General features: G+C 35.5%; 1 protein-coding gene and 1 long non-coding RNA gene across 2 annotated transcripts in view; both read right to left on the reverse strand.

Moving 5' to 3' along the window:
- The window catches only part of LOC128364860 (heavy metal-binding protein HIP-like), a 129,599-nt gene that overhangs the window by 41,576 nt on the left and 68,211 nt on the right, over window positions 1-19,812 (reverse strand). The window lies entirely within an intron of this gene.
- LOC128364141 (uncharacterized) lies at window positions 6,816-8,191 on the reverse strand. The gene is made up of 3 exons (XR_008321755.1): window positions 8,084-8,191; window positions 7,959-8,000; window positions 6,816-6,839 (listed from the first exon to the last, which is right to left on the reverse strand). It is a non-coding gene; the product is annotated as an uncharacterized LOC128364141 (long non-coding RNA).

A 19,812-nucleotide genomic window follows, 5' to 3' on the forward strand; every position in this document is an offset into this window, starting at 1 on the left:
GCCCTCGTCCAGTACAGACAGAGCAGCAACACCAGAGAAGCTGCAGCACACCTCATTGTGAAATATCACCTCTTTAGACAGCAAGATGCAGTCTGACACCACTCCTTCAGTTCCGTCTTTATATCCACGTAAAACAGGTCACTGAACTGCTGTATGAGAATTAAACAGCTGTCTTTGATAAGGAATGCAAAAATAACACCAACGATCCTTGAACACTGAACTTAAAGCAAACAAGTTAGAATGATGTGCTTTCAAAATCATTGGTAGTGAAAGTTTGTCGTGTAAAGAGATGATAAGAGCAATGTCAGTTATTTTAAGTATGTGTTTGTTTCCCAGACTCAAGTTGTAAAGAGTCTGGGTCATCGTCCATCTGATGTGTATTTTTATGTGTCTGAATTTATTGCAAATCCAACACAACAAAAAATATGCACTAAACATACGTTAAGACTCTGCTGCACTGTTATGGACTAACTAAATCTTATCAGATGGGATCCCTGTATGAGAATTAAACAGGTGTCTTTGATAAGGAATGCAAAAATAACACCACAGATCCTTGAACACTGAATTTAAAGCAAACAACAAGTTAGAATGATGTTCTTTCAAAATCATTGGTAGTGAAAGTTATGATGATAAGAGTAATGTCAGTCTTTTATTTTTCATAATTATGTATGTGCAATCTCTATTGATATTTCAAGTGAGAATATTCTCATCATATGTTTTGTTGAGCCTTTTTCATCTAACCAGACAAAACACACACAGACAAGCTATTTGGATTTCTTGGGTGCTCATATTTTTTTAACAGAGCAAAGTTGCAACCGTGTAAAATTAACTGCATCATAGCTGCACTCACAGAGGGAAAACCAGAAAACCATCAAAGGTGGTACAAATTCTTCTTTTCATCCAAAATAACGTAGTTTGAAATGAGAGTCAGGTAGATCACGTCCCCCTTTTCAAGTTGAAGAATTAAAGCATTAGACACAGTGACATCCAACACTAACACTGTAGTCTGACTTCCACATTATTCTTTTCTTTTGCCATTATGATAGAGATTAGCACCCATCCAAGCCGAAGTATTGTCCCATATGATGAATCTGAAGTAGTCTGACTGGGGCTGTGAAGATACCTGAACCAGAGGAGAAAACCAGTGAGGGAACTGTCTCTTTCTAATTGGCACCTCAATCAATCAGCCAATCTAATTTTAATTGTATAGAACTTGTTATACATCCATGTAACACAAAGTGCTTTACATAGTCAGAACAAACAAACCAGGAAATAAATCAATAAAAACAGGAACTCATGAAATGCTATCATAACTCTCAGGAATCTGCAATGAAGAAACATCAGAGTTAGAATAAAAATGTAAAACAAATAGAAAAGATAATAAATGATTAATTCCAATTATATAAAAGAAAAGAATAAAATAACGTCACTATAGAATAAAGTGGGTAAAACTGGAAATGTTAGGAGTAAAAGTAGTGAAGTAAAACAGACATAAAAGATGGGTTATGAAAAAGAAAACAATAAAATATAATACACACTTTGGTCTCCCAAAGTTACAGCTGCACATGTGCTGACAATGCACACATTACACGGTTTGCTTCAGAATTGATTTTATAAGGGAGACAAAACCCTCTATCTTCTGAAGTTTTAAAGTGGGAATATATTTAATTTCAGAGGTTTAACTGCTGGATAGAAGATGTATTCTACTACATTTTAAAGTCTATTCTCAGTGTATGTGCACTGCAGGCATGTTAAAGTTTCCACATCACATTAGTGTAAGTTGAATATTGGACCAGGATTGGCTTTTAAACTACTTGCTATGCATTATTTGATCTACTCATATTTTATTGCTCAGTGTGCAGTAGTTACCAAGTACATTTTAACTTTATTTCTTATGTTGTTGTTTTTTTTTCAATCAAGCTGTAAAGCTCTTTGAATTGAATTGAATTTCTTTGAAAGGTGCTATAATAAAGACAATTTGACTGATTGATAGCTGTGATGCTAAATTTTCCATGACTCCCATTCATTTATGCTAACAACATCAGCAATAATAATATTGTTCAATTTTACCTTTTCTCTCATTTTCAATATGTTTTCCAAATTGGTCATTTTCCAGGTTTCCAGGACACGATGGAACCCTGAAATAACCGGCTCGATTGCTGCGAAGCGCTCCATTATGTTTACCAGCTAGTTGCCAACTATTAGCAGGTGGCTTTTCATAAAATGTTCTCATCACCAGTTGCTTGCCAACTGTGTGCTTAGCAGGTGGCGTTTCATAACTTTTTCTTGGGAAATATTTGTCTGTCCTGGGTGAAAACACCAAGAGAGTGAACCAAAACAGTAAAGCTAAACAATAACCTGAATGCGCTGTAAGGCCGCAATCAGACCCAGAGCTCTTTGCAGGTCACAAGTTCAATACAGTGACACCTCTGACATTACTCATTGTCATGTAACACATGACAATGAACCATGATTCTTAATTGTAAATGAAAATATGTGATTTAAAAAAACCTAACCTTCCTGAATAGCTGTGTGTTGAGATTGTCCATCACTCCTGTCCTCTGGAGGTAATGATTCCAGCTTAATACAGGGCAAACGTTATTGGAGAGTAATTGTGTTGAATTATGGTGTATTATATTATTATTTAACAATTTTAAAGTGGTATTGGGTGGCAATTAATCACCTTAAACACGTATACGTTTATCCAACTCTGCCACTTGGTTGAATAGTAGTGCAAGTTGATGTAAAACTTCTGAGCTACTCCACTCATTAAATTAAATTAATTAAAATTAATTAAAGATAGTACAATGTTGAGGTGGATGGCATGTTCCTTTGCCACAAATATTATGGTTTAAGTCTTTGGTTTAGACATGTGGGACATCTTGCAGCCTTTTCTTTAATACCATGGATAAAACAGCCTTCTTTAATTACAGACTGAGAGAAATGAATAGTGCACAATCAGCATCGCAAATAATAGTAATAATAATAAAAGTGAGCACTGGGCTCTGGCTCTGGTCTGAGTGGGTTTATAACTGCTGAGGAATGACACGTTGTGTTTCTGCAGGTCTTCTTCAACAGCAGAGATACTGTCTGACAGAGAGGAGATCTGCTCCTGAATCCTCTTCATCTGTCTGCTCATAGTCTTCCCCTTCTGCTCCTCTTTCTCCCTCAGAGCTGCCAGTGTTATGGGTGGAGGAATGAATCATATTGCACTGCTATTTGATTGTGTCTCCACCAGGTGTTGCCTTGTCTGTGTTACAGATGTTAAAGCAATATTCCATCAAAAGCCTACTGTATGTTTTGACTCTCAAGCACGGAAATTCAAAGACTTAAGGTGTTTAATTATTGATTTGACTAACTGCTTCCCAGGTAACAGTCATCTCATCTGTTTATTAGGCTTCTCATATCAGCTACACAATCGATAACTATGCACCATTCATTCCAGTCATGCAATAACCATAGCCTTGAGTACCAGTCTCCCTTTCCCTCTTGTGTCTTGTTTGTAATATGTTGTAATTGTAGTGTTTAGTAGTTGTAGCTGTAGTATTCATAATACGTGTGTGTAACTAAAAATTAACTTGTTGGATTTTTCTTGTGCTTGCATCTCAGTGACTTAACCTCAAAATACATAAATACTCTCTCATAATCATAATTCAGTCAGGCACACTCTCGTCATAGATAAAACAATTTATTATATCCTATACAGAGTGAGCCTAAGGTAAAACATTAATTCTACATAAACCTTTGAGTCATGTTGAGACTCTGAACCAGGAAGGTGGAGTCTGGATAGGTGAAGGCAAGCTTTGCCAACAAACCACCTAGTTGTGAGAATGGGTGTGATTGGTGTATGATTGATAAGAAATGCTGAACCAGTCAGCGACTGTCAGCTGATGACTTATGTATCCTGCATAAACTAATTTGGTGTTTAATATAAGATTATTTGCAATCATAATTGGACTGTTTCTCTGTTATTATACATACACAAGAACAGTTTAGATTGATGGATTAATCATTTCATATTGAAGTAGTGCACAATAATAATGTATAATTCTCCCTTAAAACAAACAGACAACACAGGAGACAACAAAGGAGCACTTGTTGACCATCAGCGGCTCTTCACTCAACCTGCATGTCACTTTGAGGAACATCACAGGAGTCCAGTTGAAATATTAGAGGCAGTTCAACGTATGAAGGAGCTCCAGCAGGGGGCGCAGTCACACAAAGTAAAACACAAACAGGACACAGATGGAGTTGATGTTTCTAATGTAGCTGCACAATAAGTTGACTTCAGTATTAAATCTTACAGACAATCCAGTCAGAGACAACAGCAGTTCATCACTGTAGAATAAGAACAAGCTTCCTTTATAAATATTGATCAGGGCTGAATAATTATGACTAAATTTATTATTCATCTTATATCAGCATTTTAACTCTTTGCAGCCACAGAGCACATTCTTAATTAAATGAAATGTACCAACACCACATATAGATCATTATTCTATATGAATAATCAAAGATGAGTCCTAATTGAAAGTGATTAATTGTGCAGTCCTTCATATAAACTATGTCTGTCTGTCCTCCTCTAGTCTCTTGAGGTCAGCGAGCTCTTTTTGTCAGTTTGGGTTTCTACTGTAGTTTCAACTGACTCAGACTTTAAATATCCCCAAATTAAAGTCAGAGTCAACACTTTAACTTCATAGTCATTCTTTTATTTCAAATGTAGTTTGTTACAGAGCAAAGCCAACACAGCAACAATGTGCATCCTTTCATTTACATATGAATACTGTATGACTTGTTTGTAGACTATGCCAAAAATGTAAGGGTAAAATACATTCTCATGTTTTAGTCTCACAGTGGAAAAAGCAGAAATCCTTTAAAGGTAGTATGATAATTGGTATTATCATACACACTATGCTGGGCAGGTAAAACCATGTAGACCACATCCCCCTTTTCCAGCTGAAGAACCAGTGAATTAGAAAGTCTGGTATTGCCAGTTTCATCATTGTGATTAGCATTCCACAAAACTCTCTTGTCATTTTGATAGAGAAATACAGCGCTCCATACGTTATACCGGTTATCCATTGTAGTGAATGAGAAGTAGTAGACTCCTCTGACTGGGGCTGTGAAGTGACCTGCATCAGAGGAGAAAATCAGTGAGGCTTTTTCCTGCTGTTGAACTACCTCTTCTCTAAGTTCAGTAAGCTGTTGCTTCTCAATACTTTGGTCAGACTGCTGTAGGTGGGTTTGTCTAATCTGAAGGAATTGTTGTTCAGTGCTCTTGCTTTGTTAACATCACATTACCCAGCGACTGTATAGTCTGTAAAAGTTGAGAGCTCTCAGTTACACATTCAGTGAGTCAGTTTGCATCCCATAATGTTTATAGAAAGTGATATAACAGAGAGATATAAGTGATCACCTTAAAACAGACCAAAATCCTGTCAAAGTCTTTGCAGAACATTTCATTCTCTGGTGTTTTGTAAACTATCTGTAAATGTCTGTGAAAAGGTTTTGAAGACCTGAGAACCTTATCATTGACTAAATGAAATGTAATTACACAACACTAGGGGTGTGACAATATTACTTGTCGAAGTGAATGTTGTCTCGTGAAGCTATAATTAAAGGGCGCACCAAAAAAAAGATGATCGGTTTTCTATCGCTCATTTGCACCTCATGTCTTGTTTTTATAATTCCACGTGTGGATCATTAACCTTGTTACAGTGGCCGTCCTCGTTCTAGTTGGTGAACTAGCTTCTACCTGCTGAGAAGATCTCAGTCAGGAGTCAGAGAGGAAAGCCTGAGGTAGGAGGAGCAGGGAATCTATCTATGGGAGCCTAATGACAATTTATATGTTGTTCTACATGTGTGTTTATGTGATACAGGATTTGTGCAATTTACTTTTATTTGTGTGTTTTTTATTAGCAATATGTTATAATTTGTGATAATTGGATTCTTTATTTAATTTATTGTACCTAATTTTTGTATTTTATTTTATGTTATTTCCATAAAAACAAGAATTATCTATTAATAAAATGTCTATCTATATGGGGAAAGCTTTTACAGTGCTTGCATTTTGCATTTTGCATACTGCATAAGATAATTATATATTTAGAAAGTAGAACTGAAGTGATTCATTACAAGATGATCAGTTAAAACATTTCAAAATACACCTGCATTATTTCCATTTTGTGAATTTCAAATAAAAGAACAGTAATATATTTCCTCAAGTTTTAAAAAAATATATAGTTAAAATCTCGTCTCGTCTCGTGTATCGTCACACGCCTACATAACACAAAATCACACATGACTCAATGTTGGCAAAGTACCAACGACCTGGCTCAAGCCCTCTGAGAGAACACAGAGAAACTACATTAAAAGTGTTATGATGCACTGTAAAAGGTAAAATTGATGAAATCTCGAAAGAGCCAATTCAAAGAGAAATTTCTCCTCCTCAAACAACCAAGTGTGCAGCTGGAGCCATAGTGGAGAAAAAAGAGATGAGTACCTGTAGTTGGACTGTAGGCCTGACCAAAGTTGGTGAAGACTTTACTGAACTTAAGTGTGATGTCAGTATTGAAGGGTCCAACTTGTCCATCATCAGTGAGACCAAGTGAGAACGCCACCTTTGGTCGGTCTGTGTGAATGTGAGAATATTCATATAGAGGAAAAAAATAGCTCCACTTATAAACAGTTGATGAACAAATTGTATTGTGTCTCTTTTGGTGAATAGCATTCATAGAAACTGATGTTACTCTTTAATAATGATATAAGCAGTTTACCTGCATTCTGTCTCTTCAGCTCCTCCACCTCATTTTCACTGGTGTTCATTCTGGTCTCCAACACTGTCAACACATTTAACATTAATATTATTGTGAAGTATGTTTATGATCAGCAGGTTTCAAATTGTTAACATGATCACTATGGAGGCTGACCTGTGCTCTTATCTTCACTCGCTGTTACTCTGGATTGAAGATCTGCAATAGAAGGCAAAATTAATAATCAATTAATAATTGATCAACAGCAGATTAAAAATTGAATATTGAACTTGTCTCTGCTAAATAGATAAAAATATTTGGACTTCTCTTCAGTCACTTTGGGAATTTAAACTGGCAAAGGTTCATCATGAACAACAACTTAATATCAAATAAATGTTTTCTCATTGTTACCACACAGTATAAAAGAAACATTTTTACTTTGTATTGATTGTTGTAGCTTACCTGTGTTCTCTCTCTGGAGATCTTTGACCACATTTTCCAACACTGTGAATACATTTAAAGTTTTTCACTAAAACATTTATTTTGAATCTTAGATATTAATCTCAGTAAACATCTCAAAGAAGTGGTTACATTTTAATTCTTGAATTTGACAGAAAAAAATCACAAACATAAATTAATTATATATTTTATAAAATATAAATATCTACCTGCATTCTTGTTTTCACTGGTTGTCAGTCTGGCCTGTATGGCTGGAATAAAAGCAGTAAATTACTCCTAAAAGTAATGTTTATGTGAACATTAAATGAATTTGTTGATCACTGTATGATCCATCACATCTTCACTGGTTTTCAAAACTATGAACACATTCAACATTTTTATTTTAAAGGAGATAATCTACATAACTGGAACTTGAAATATCTGTATGTGCTTACTGCGGTTCTTAATAATGATATAAGCAGTTTACCTTCATTCTCTATCTTTATTTATAGCATTTCATTTATATTATGTAGATTACCTGTGTTCTCTCTGTTGAGTTCCTCCACATCTTTTTCACAGGCTTTCATTCTGGCCTCCAACACTGTCAACACATTCAAAGTTTATTACTAAAAGCTTCATTTTGAATCTTAGATTTTAATCTCATTAAACATATCTAAGAAATTGTTACATTTATTTTTTTAGTTTGACAGGAAAATAATCAGAAACATTAATTAATTACATATTATTCAATAAAATACAAATATCTACCTGCATTGTTGCTTTCACTGGCTGTCAGTCTGGCCTGTATGGCTGAAATAAAAGCAGTAAATTACTCCTAATAGTAATGTCTATGTGAACATTACATGAATTTGTTGATCACTATGTGAATGAACCTGTATTCTCCTGCTCCAGCTTCTTCATCTTGCTCTTGCTGTTGCTCAGCTCCACACTGTGTTTGATGGCCATGTCTCTCAGCTCCTTCAGCTCAGCCCAGATGTCAGACTCAACCTCCGTCTCAGTGATATCATTCCCTGTCACCCCTCCACTCTCACCCTGAGCCCTCGTCCAGTACAGACAGAGCAGCAACACCAGAAAAGCTGCAGCACGCCTCATTGTGAAATATCACCTCTTTAGACAGCAAGATGTAGTCTGACACCACTCATTCAGTTCCGTCTTTATATCCACGTAAAACAGGTCACTGAACTGCTGTATGAGAATTAAACAGCTGTCTTTGATAAGGAATCCAAAAATAACACCAAAGATCCTTGAACACTCAACTTAAAGCAAACAAGTTAGAATTATGTTCTTTCAAAATCATTGGTAGTGAACGTTTGTAGTGTAAAGAGATGATAAGAGCAATGTCAGTCTTTTATTTATCTGAGTATGTATGTGTTTGTTTCCCAGACTCAAGTTGTAAAGAGTCTGGGTCATCGTCCATCTGATGTGTATTTTTATGTGTCTGAATTTATTGCAAATCCAACACAACAAAAAATTTGCACTAAACATACGTTAAGACTCTGCTGCACTGTTATGGACTAAATAAATCTCATCAGATGGGATCCCAAGACTACATTGGAGATAAAAAAAAACCTAAAACTGACATTATAAAGACATGTTTCAATACAGACGTTAAGATACAGCAGTTTACACAAACTATACATTATTTTATATTTTTATTTTCTTCTTTAGTACTATTTTACTGCTTTTTCTATTGTTATTGTATTGCTATTGATGCTGCAGTGTAGAGGAGCTGAAACCCAACAATGTTACCCCCTTAAAGTTGAATAATGGGATGTAACAATAGGAGCCCGACTGATATATTGGTCAGTCGATATCATTGGCTGATACTGACCTATCACACATATATTGGAATCAGTGAATATGTTGTCTGATATGTGCCGATTTTCTTTTTTTATTGTTTAAAGTTTTAGAGGTTCTAACTTAAGTTTAATATATAAATGTTTATTTTTATTCTGTTCATTTTCTTTTCTTTTTTTATTCATAGTTAATTATAATTATTGTATAAAATGACATCAGTGCAATGAAATAGTAATCACCACTGGGAATTTAATAAAGTTTATTGTTAAACAGTGAAATGTCCTGCCTACATTACATAACTTTGTCAAAAGTGTTTGATAATCACATTTGAGGGATCATTGCAAAAAAAAGAAAAATTATAATATTCTGTACAAAACATTATCAGCCAACATATTGATATCAGAATTTCTTTGCTCCTTTATATCTGTATCGGCATCTGCCACGAAATCCAGTATTGGTAGGGCCTATAGTAACAATAAATGAATATTGAATTATTTAATTGACTAGAAGCCCAATTTGTGAAAAGCCAGAGTCAGCACTTTAACCTCATAGTCATTCTTTTATTTCACATGTAGTTTGTTACAGAGCAAAGCCAACACAGCAACAATGTGCATCCTTTCATTTACATATGAATACTGTATGACTTGTTTGTAGACTATGCCAAAAATCTGGGGGTAAAGAAATTCTCATGTTTAGTCTCACAGTGGAAAAAGCAGAGATCCATTAAAGGTAGTATGATTATTGGTATCATCGTATACAGTATCGCCAGCAGGTAAAACCATGTAGACCACATCCCCCTTTTCCAGCTGAAGAATCAGTGAACTAGAAAGTCTGGTATAGCCATGTTCATCATTGAAATTAGAATTCCACAACAATCTCTTGTCATTGTGATAGAGAATAACACCACTCCATAAGTTCTTCCGCATATCCACTGAATTGAGTGAGAAGTAGTAGACTCCTCTGACTGGGGCTGTGAAGAGACCTGCATCAGAGGAGAAAATCAGTGAGGCTTTTTCCTGCTGTTGAACTACCTCTTCTCTAAGTTCAGTAAGCTGTTGCTTCTCAATACTTTGGTCAGACTGCTGTAGGTGGGTTTGTCTAATCTGAAGGAATTGTTGTTCAGTGCTCTTGCTTTGTTAACATCACATTACCCAGCGACTGTATAGTCTGTAAAAGTTGAGAGCTCTCAGTTACACATTCAGTGAGTCAGTTTGGATCCCATAATGTTTATAGAAAGTGATATAACAGAGAGATATAAGTGATCACCTTAAAACAGACCAAAATCCTGTCAAAGTCTTTGCAGAACATTTAATTCTCTTGTGTTTTATAAATCTGTAAATGTCTGTACAAAGGTTTTGAAAAGGTTTCACAAAACTGCATAAACGAGAAACTCACTTCATCATGAGAACCTTATCAGTCACCAAATTAAATGTAATTACATAACACAAAATCACACACATGACTCAATGTGTCAAGCCCTCTGAGAGGACACAGAGAAACTACATTAAAAGTGTTATGATGCACTGTAAAAGGTAAAATTGATGAAATCTCGAAAGAGCCAATTCAAAGAGAAATTTCTCCTCCTCAAACAACCAAGTGTGCAGCTGGAGCCATAGTGGAGAAAAAAGCAATTACAGAAGATGCAGTGAAAGTTGTAACAATTAATACATATTAAAAACATCTAGCAAACAAATTATACTGAGTTCATTATATTATAATAGTTAATTTGTGTGTGTAGCAGAAAGAGATGAGTACCTGTAGTTGGACTGTAGACCTGACCAAAGTTGGTGAAGACTTTACTGAACTTAAGTGTGATGTCAGTATTGAAGGGTCCAACTTGTCCATCATCAGTGAGACCAAGTGAGAACGCCACCTTTGGTCGGTCTGTGTGAATGTGAGAAGATTCACATAGAGGAAAAAAATAGCTCCACTTATAAACAGTTGATGAACAAATTGTATTGTGTCTCTTTTGGTGAATAGTATTCATAGAAACTGATGTTACTCTGATCCTGTTGCATTTGGACTTTTTGAACGGAGCATGGAGCTTCTGTGAGACGGCAGTACAAGCAGGCTGATTACTGGATGAAGTTACTCTTTAATAATGATATAAGTAGTTTACCTGCAATCTGTCTCTTCAGCTCCTCCACCTCGTTTTCACTGGCGGTCATCCTGGTCTCCAACACTGTCAACACATTTAACATTAATATTATTGTGAAGTATGTTTATGGTCAAAAGGTTTAAAATTGTTAACATGATCACTATGGAGGCTGACCTGTGCTCTTATCTTCAAATGCTGTTACTCTGGATTGAAGATCTGAAATAGAAGGAAAAATTAATAATCAGATTAATAATTGATCAACAGCAGATTAAAAATTGAATATTGAACTTGTCTCTGCTAAATAGATAAAAAATATGTTGACTTCTCTTCAGTCACTTTGGGAATTTAAACTGGCAAAATTTCATCATGAACAACACCTTAATATCAAATAAATGTTTTCTCATTGTTACCACACAGTATAAAAGAAACATTTTTACAGTTTTTACATTTTATTGATTGTTGTAGCTTACCTGTGTTCTCTCTCTGGAGATCTTTGACCACATTTTCCAACACTGTGAATACATTTAAAGTTATTTACTTAACATTTATTTTGAATCTTGGATATTAATCTCAGTAAACATCTTAAAGAAGTGGTTACATTTTAATTCTTTAATTTGACAGAAAAAAATCACAAACATAAATTAATTATATATTTTATAAAATATAAATATTTACCTGCATTCTTGTTTTCACTGGCTGTCAGTCTGGCCTGTATGGCTGGAATAAAAGCAGTAAATTACTCCTAAAAGTAATGTTTATGTGAACATTACATGAATTTGTTGATCACTGTATGATCCATCACATCTTCATTGGTTTTCAAAACTATGAACACATTCAACATTTTTATTTTAAAGGAGATATACAGATATTTCAAGTTCCAGTTATGTAGATTGTGTACCTAATAAATTAGCAGATGTGTATTTTGCAGCTTACTGATGTTCTTAATAATGATATAAGCAAATTACCTTCATTCTCTATCTTTATTTATAGCATTTCATTTATATTATGTAGATTACCTGTGTTCTCTCTGTTGAGTTCCTCCACATCTTTTTCACTGGTGTTCATTCTGGCCTCCAACACTGTCAACACATTTAAAGTTTATCACTAAAAGCTTTATTTTGAATCTTAGATTTTAATCTCATTAAACATATTTAAGAAATTGTTACATTTAATTTTTTAGTTTGACAGAAAAATAATCAGAAACATCAATGAATTACATGTTTTATAAAATATAAATATATACCTGCATTCTTGCTTTCACTGGCTGTCAGTCTGGCCTGTATGGCTGGAATAAAAGCAGTAAGTTACTCCTAAAAGTAATGTTTATGTGAACATTGCATGAATTTGTTGATCACTATGTGAATGAACCTGTATTCTCCTGCTCCAGCTTCTCCATCTTGCTCTTGCTGTTGCTCAGCTCCACACTGTGTTTGATGGCCATGTCTCTCAGCTCCTTCAGCTCAGCCCAGATATCAGGGGTGACGTTGGTCTGATCACTGGTTGCTTTGACACCCAGGATCTCAGACTGAACCTCCGTCTGAGTGATATCATTCCCTGTCACCCCTCCACTCTCACCCTGAGCCCTCGTCCAGTACAGACAGAGCAGCAACACCAGAAAAGCTGCAGCACGCCTCATTGTGAAATATCACCTCTTTAGACAGCAAGATGCAGTCTGACACCACTCCTTCAGTTCTGTCTTTATATCCACGTAAAACAGGTCACTGAACTGCTGTATGAGAATTAAACAGCTGTCTTTGATAAGGAATCCAAAAATAACACCAAAGATCCTTGAACACTCAACTTAAAGCAAACAAGTTAGAATTATGTTCTTTCAAAATCATTGGTAGTGAACGTTTGTATGGTAAAGAGATGATAAGAGCAATGTCAGTCTTTTATTTCCCATAAGTATGTATGTGTTTGTTTCCCAGACTCAAGTTGTTGTCCATCTGATGTGTATTTTTATGTGTCTGAATTTATTGCAAATCCAACACAACAAAAAAAACATGCACTAAACATACGTTAAGACTCTGCTGCACTGTTATGGACTAACCAAATCTTATCAGATGGGATCCCCATGGGACTACATTGGAGATAAAAAAAACCCTAAAACTGACATTATAAAGACATGTTTTAATACAGAGGTTAAGATACAGCAGTTTACACAAACTATACATTATTTATATTTTTATTTTCTTCTTTAGTACTATTTTACTGCTTTTTCTATTGTTATTGTATTGCTATTGATGCTGCAGTGTAGAGGAGCTGAAACCCAACAATGTTACCCCCTTAAAGTTGAATAATGGGATGTAACAATTAGAGTCCGACTGATATATTGGTCAGCCAATATCATTGGCTGGTATCACACATATATTGGAATCAGTGAATATGTTGTCTGATATGTGCCGATTTTCTTTTTTTATTGTTTAAAGTTTTAGAGGTTCTTAATTAAGTTTAATATGTAAATGTTTAGTTTTATTCTGTTCATTTTCTTTTCTTTTTTTATTCATAGCTATTTATAATTACTGTATAAAATGACATCTGGGAATTTAATAAAGTTTATTGTTAAACAGTGAAATGTCCTGCCTACATTACATATCTTTGTCAAAAGTGTTTGATAATCACATTTGAGGGATCATTGCAAAAAAAAGGAAAATAATAATATTCTGAGCATAACATTATCAGCCAATATCTTGATATCAGAATTTCTTTGCTCCTTTATATTTGTATCGATATCAGCCCCGAAATCTAGTATTGGTAGGGCCCTAGTAACAATAAATGAATATTGAATTATTTATTTGACTAGAGGCCCAATTTGTGAAAAGCTTGAGTCAACACTTTAACTTCATAGTCATTCTTTTATTTCACATGTAGTTTGTTACAGAGCAAAGCCAACACAGCAACAATGTGCGTCCTTTCATTTACATATGAATACTCTATGACTTGTTTGTAGACTATGCCAAAAATCTGGGGGTAAATACATTCTCATGTTTTAGTCTCACAGTGGAAAAAGCAGAAATCCCTTAAAGGTAGTGTTATTATCGGTATTATCGTATACACTAAAGCCGGCAGGTAAAACCATGTAGACCACATCCCCCTTTTCCAGCTGAAGAACCAGTGAATTAGAAAGTCTGGTTTGGCCAGTTTCATCATTGAAATTACCATTGAGCAACACTCTCTTGTCATTGTGATAGAGATTAATATCACTCCATACGTTCTTCCGGAGATCCATTGTAGTGAGTGAGAAGTAGTAGACTCCTCTGACTGGGGCTGTGAAGAGACCTGCATCAGAGGAGAAAATCAGTGAGGCTTTTTCCTGCTGTTGAACTACCTCTTCTCTAAGTTCAGTAAGCTGTTGCTTCTCAATACTTTGGTCAGACTGCTGTAGGTGGGTTTGTCTAATCTGAAGGAATTGTTGTTCAGTGCTCTTGCTTTGTTAACATCACATTACCCAGCGACTGTATAGTCTGTAAAAGTTGAGAGCTCTCAGTTACACATTCAGTGAGTCAGTTTGGATCCCATAATGTTTATAGAAAGTGATATAACAGAGAGATATAAGTGATCACCTTAAAATAGACCAAAAGCCTGTCAAAGTCTTTGCAGAACATTTAATTCTCTTGTGTTTTGTAAACTATCTGTAAATGTCTGCGAAAAGGTTTTGAAGACCTGAGAACCTTATCAGTAACTAAATGAAATGTAATTACATAACACTAGGGGTGTGACGATATTCCTCGTCGAAGTGAATGTTGTCTCGTGAAGCTATAATTAAAGGGCACACCAAAAAGAAAAGACGATTGGTGTGGATCATTAACCTTGTTACAGTGGCCGTCCTCGTTCTAGTTGGTGAACTAGCTTCTACCTGCTGAGAAGATCTCAGACAGGAGTCAGAGAGGAAATCCTGAGGTAGGAGGAGCAGTGAATCTAGCTATGGGAGCCTAATGATGCAAAAAGTAAAAGGAATCACACTTTCAAATTATAAGACAATTTATATGTTGTTCTACATGTGTGTTTATGTGGTACAGGATTTGTGCAATTTACTTTTATTTTTGTGTTTTTATTAGCAATATGATATAATTTGTGATAATTGGATTCTTTATTTAATTTATTGTATCTAAGTTTTGTATTTTATTTAATGTTATTTCCATAAAAAACAAAATGATCTATCTATAAAATGTTTATCTATATGGGGAAAGCTTTTACAGTGCTTGCATTTTGCATTTTGCATACTGCATATGATAATTATATATTTAGAAAGTAGAACTGAAGTGATTCATTACAAGATGATTAGTTAAAACATTTCAAAATGATCCTGCATTATTTCCATTTTGTGAATTTCAAATAAAAGATCATATACAAGATCATATATTTCATCAAGTTTTCTTAAAAATATAGTTAAAATCTCGTCTTGTCTTGTCTCGTGTATCGTCACACGCCTACATAACACAAAATCACACATGACTCAATATTAGAAAGTACCAACGACCTGGCTCAAGCCCTCTGAGAGGACACAGAAACTACATTAAAAGTGTTATGATGCACTGTAAAAGGTAAAACTGGTGAAATCTCAAAAAAGCCAATTCAAAGAGAAATTTCTCCTCCTCAAACAACCAAGTGTGCAGCTGGAGCCATAGTGGAGAAAAAAGCAATTACAAAAGATGCAGTGAAAGCTGTTACAATTAATACATATTAAAAACATCTAACAAACAAATTATAATAAGTTCATTACATTATAATAGTTAATTTGTGTGTAGCAGAAAGAGATGAGTACCTGTAATTGGACTGTAGGCCTGACCAAAGTTGGTGAAGACTCTACTGAACTTAAGTGTGATGTCAGTACTGAAGGGTCCAACTTGTCCATCATCAGTGAGACCAACTGAGAACGCCACCTTTGGTTGATCTATGTGAATGTGAGAAGATTCACATAGAGGAAAAAAATAGCTCCACTTATAAACAGTTGATGAACAAATTGTATTGTGTCTCTTTTGGTGAATAGTATTCATAGAAACTGATGTTACTCTGATCCTGTTGCATTTGGACTTTTTGAACGGAGCATGGAGCTTCTGTGAGACGGCAGTACAAGCAGGCTGATTACTGGATGAAGTTACTCTTTAATAATGATATAAGCAGTTTACCTGCATTCTGTCTCTTCAGCTCCTCCACCTCGTTTTCAATGGTTTTCATCCTGGTCTCCAACACTGTCAACACATTTAACATTAATATTATAGTGAAGTATGTTTATGGTCAGCAGGTTTCAAATTGTTAACATGATCACTATGGAGGCTGACCTGTGCTCTTATCTTCATTCGCTGTTACTCTGGTATGCCCTACATTTCAACCTGATATGATACACTAGGTGGCCTGCCCCCCTTTTCTTCTTCTTCTTCTTCTTCTTCTTCTTCTTCCTCCTCTTCCTCCTCTTCCTCCTCTTCCTCCTCCTCCTCCTCCTCCTCCTCCTCCTCCGTTAAATTTTGACTGGTCAGTTTTAATCCTATTCTTCTGTTGTAATGTATATCTAAATGTAATACTGTGCATAATGCAATATTGTGGTGATGAACAATCCTCATTTAGCCTACATATTCAGTGTTGTTATGTTTTGCCCTTGATGGATAAGGTCAAGAGATCCATGGACTAGTAACCCCTCAAGACATTTATACCGATGACATTTTTTATTTTATTATATTTTTTCTCTTATTGTAATGTATAAAATATGTATTGTATGACTGCACTTGATAAAAGGCAAAACTTAGACAAAAATCTAATATTAAACTTGTCTCTGCTAAATATCTTTTGACTTCTCTTCACTTTGGGAATTAAAACTAGCAAAAGTTCATCATGAACCACACATTAATATAAAATAAATGTATTCTCTTTGCTAGAATACGATAAAAAGAAAAGTTTTTGCATTTTAATTTATTGTTGTAGTTTACCTGCATTCTGTCTCTTCAGCTCCTCCACCTCGTTTTCATTGGTGTTCATTCTGGTCTCCAACACTGTCAACACATTTAACATTAATATTATTGTGAAGTATGTTTATGGTCAGCAGGGTTCAAATTGTTAACATGATCACTATGGAGGCTGACCTGTGCTCTTATCTTCACTCACTGTTACTCTGGATTGAAGATCTGCAATAGAAGACAAAATTAATAATCAGATTAATAATTGATCAACAGCAGACTAAAAATTGAATGTTGAACTTGTCTCTGCTAAATAGATAAAAAATCTTTTGACTTCTCTTCAGTCACTTTGGGAATTTAAACTGACAAAAGTTCATCATGAACAACACCTTAATATCAAATAAATGTTTTCTCATTGTTACCACACAGTATAAAAGAAACATTTTTACATTTTTTACATTTTATTGATTGTTGTAGCTTACCTGTGTTCTCTCTCTGGAGATCTTTGACCACATTTTCCAAAACTGTGAATATATTTAAAGTTATTCACTAAAATATTTATTTTGAATCTTAGTTATTAATCTCAGTAAACATCTCAAAGAAGTGGTTACATTTTAATTCTTGAATTTGACAGTAAATTAATTTTATAAAATATAAATATCTACCTGCATTCTTGCTTTCACTGGCTGTCAGTCTGGCCTGTATGGCTGGAATAAAAGCAGTAAATTACTCCTAAAAGTAATGTTTATGTGAACATTACATGAATTTGTTGATCACAGTATGATCCATCACATCTTCACTGATTTTCAAAACTATGTACACATTTAACATTTTTAATTTAAAGGAGATAATCTACATAACTGGAACCTTAAATATCTGTATGTGTACCTAATGAACTAGCAGCTGTGTATTTTGCAGCTTACTGCTGTTCTTAATAATGATATAAGCAGCTTACCTTCATTCTCTATCTTTATTTATAGCATTTCATTTATATTATGTAGATTACCTGTGTTCTCTCTGATGAGTTCCTCCACATCTTTTTCACTGGCGTTCATTCTGGCCTCCAACACTGTCAACACATTTAAAGTTTATTACTAAAAGCTTCATTTTGAGTCTTAGATTTTAATCTCATTAAACATATCTAAGAAATTGTTACATTTATTTTTTTTGTTTGACAGGAAAATAATTAGAAACAGAAATTAATTATATCATTTTCACGGGTTCGTTGTCAGCAAAGGTGGTAAAGATGGCTCAGACGATGAGACTTCAGTGCAGTGGGGTTTTTTTTTTATTCACACCAAGTCCCACAACTGGCAGTGATGAGGGGTGGAAAAATATTTACAGTGGCAAAAACAAAAAAAAAAGGAAAACACAAAAATAAAGTAACAAAAAAATATTTACACAGAGATCTCCAAAACTGGCAGCCCAGTTAGTCTCCTTCAACATGGCTCAACACTTCAACAGCCAACAACAACTAGCACCTCGCAAACAGCTCACTCCTATATACCCCCCTAGCCCCGCCCCTGGGCATACCAATTAACAAATTATCCCATCTCCATGTACAGTCCACCACATTAATACACAGAGCACAGATCCATGACAAAATCCTATATATAAAAGTGGCACTAATTTCTCTCCATACAGATGATGCCAAAACCATACAAAACAAATAACAGGGCATAAATATCTGTCCATTCACCATTAATGGTTCAGTCCGTGATCACATGATCTTCTGAAGCGCGCCAATCACTACTATTAATGAGGTGACCTGGAAGTGCCTCCGTTTGGCCCATAGACTGTTTGGCCCGGTTCTGCAGTAATCAGAGGCAGCAGCAGCAGGTGGTAAGTGTGTTTTGTGTGTGTATGTGTGTCGCGTCGGCGCCGAGTGTGCACCCTCGTACGCCAGCAACAGGGGAAAAAGTTTATGGAAGTCCAGGACCATGTAAAACAGTAAACAGTTTAACCAGCGCGTCGTGGGAGGGCTGCGCTCCGTGCGCTCCCGACGCACAGAGAAGAGAGAGAGAGAGAGAGAGAGAGAGAGAGAGAGAGAGAGAGAGAGAGAGAGAGAGAGAGAGAGAGAGAGATGCACGCTGGTCGTGAGATGACTGAGCGCTTAATGCCGCCCCGTCACAATAATGTTTTATAAAAAATAAATATCTACCTGCATTCTTGCTTTCACTGGCTGTCAGTCTGGCCTGTATGGCTGGAATAAAAGAAGTAAATTACTCCTAAAAGTAATGTTTATGTGAACATTACATGAATTTGTTGATCACTATGTGAATGAACCTGTATTCTCCTGCTCCAGCTTCTCCATCTTGCTCTTGCTGTTGCTCAGCTCCACACTGTGTTTGATGGCCATGTCTCTCAGCTCCTTCAGCTCAGCCCAGATGTCAGGGGTGATGTTGGTCTGATCACTGGTTGCTATGACACCCAGGATCTCAGACTGAACCTCCGTCTGAGTGATATCATTCCCTGTCACCCCTCCACTCTCACCCTGAGCCCTCGTCCAGTACAGACAGAGCAGCAACACCAGAAAAGCTGCAGCACGCCTCATTGTGAAATATCACCTCTTTAGACAGCAAGATGCAGTCTGACACCACTCCTTCAGTTCCGTCTTTATATCCACGTAAAACAGGTCACTGAACTGCTGTATGAGAATTAAACAGGTGTTTTTGACACACTTTGGCTGGCTACCTGTTTGCTTCAGAATTGATTTTATAATGGAGACAAAACCCTCTATCTTCTGAAGTTTTAAAGTGGGAATATATTTAATTTCAGAGGTTTAACTGCTGGATAGAAGATGTATAATACTAAA

Source organism: Scomber japonicus, chromosome 9, assembly GCF_027409825.1.
Source record: "Scomber japonicus isolate fScoJap1 chromosome 9, fScoJap1.pri, whole genome shotgun sequence".
NCBI lineage: Eukaryota > Metazoa > Chordata > Actinopteri > Scombriformes > Scombridae > Scomber > Scomber japonicus.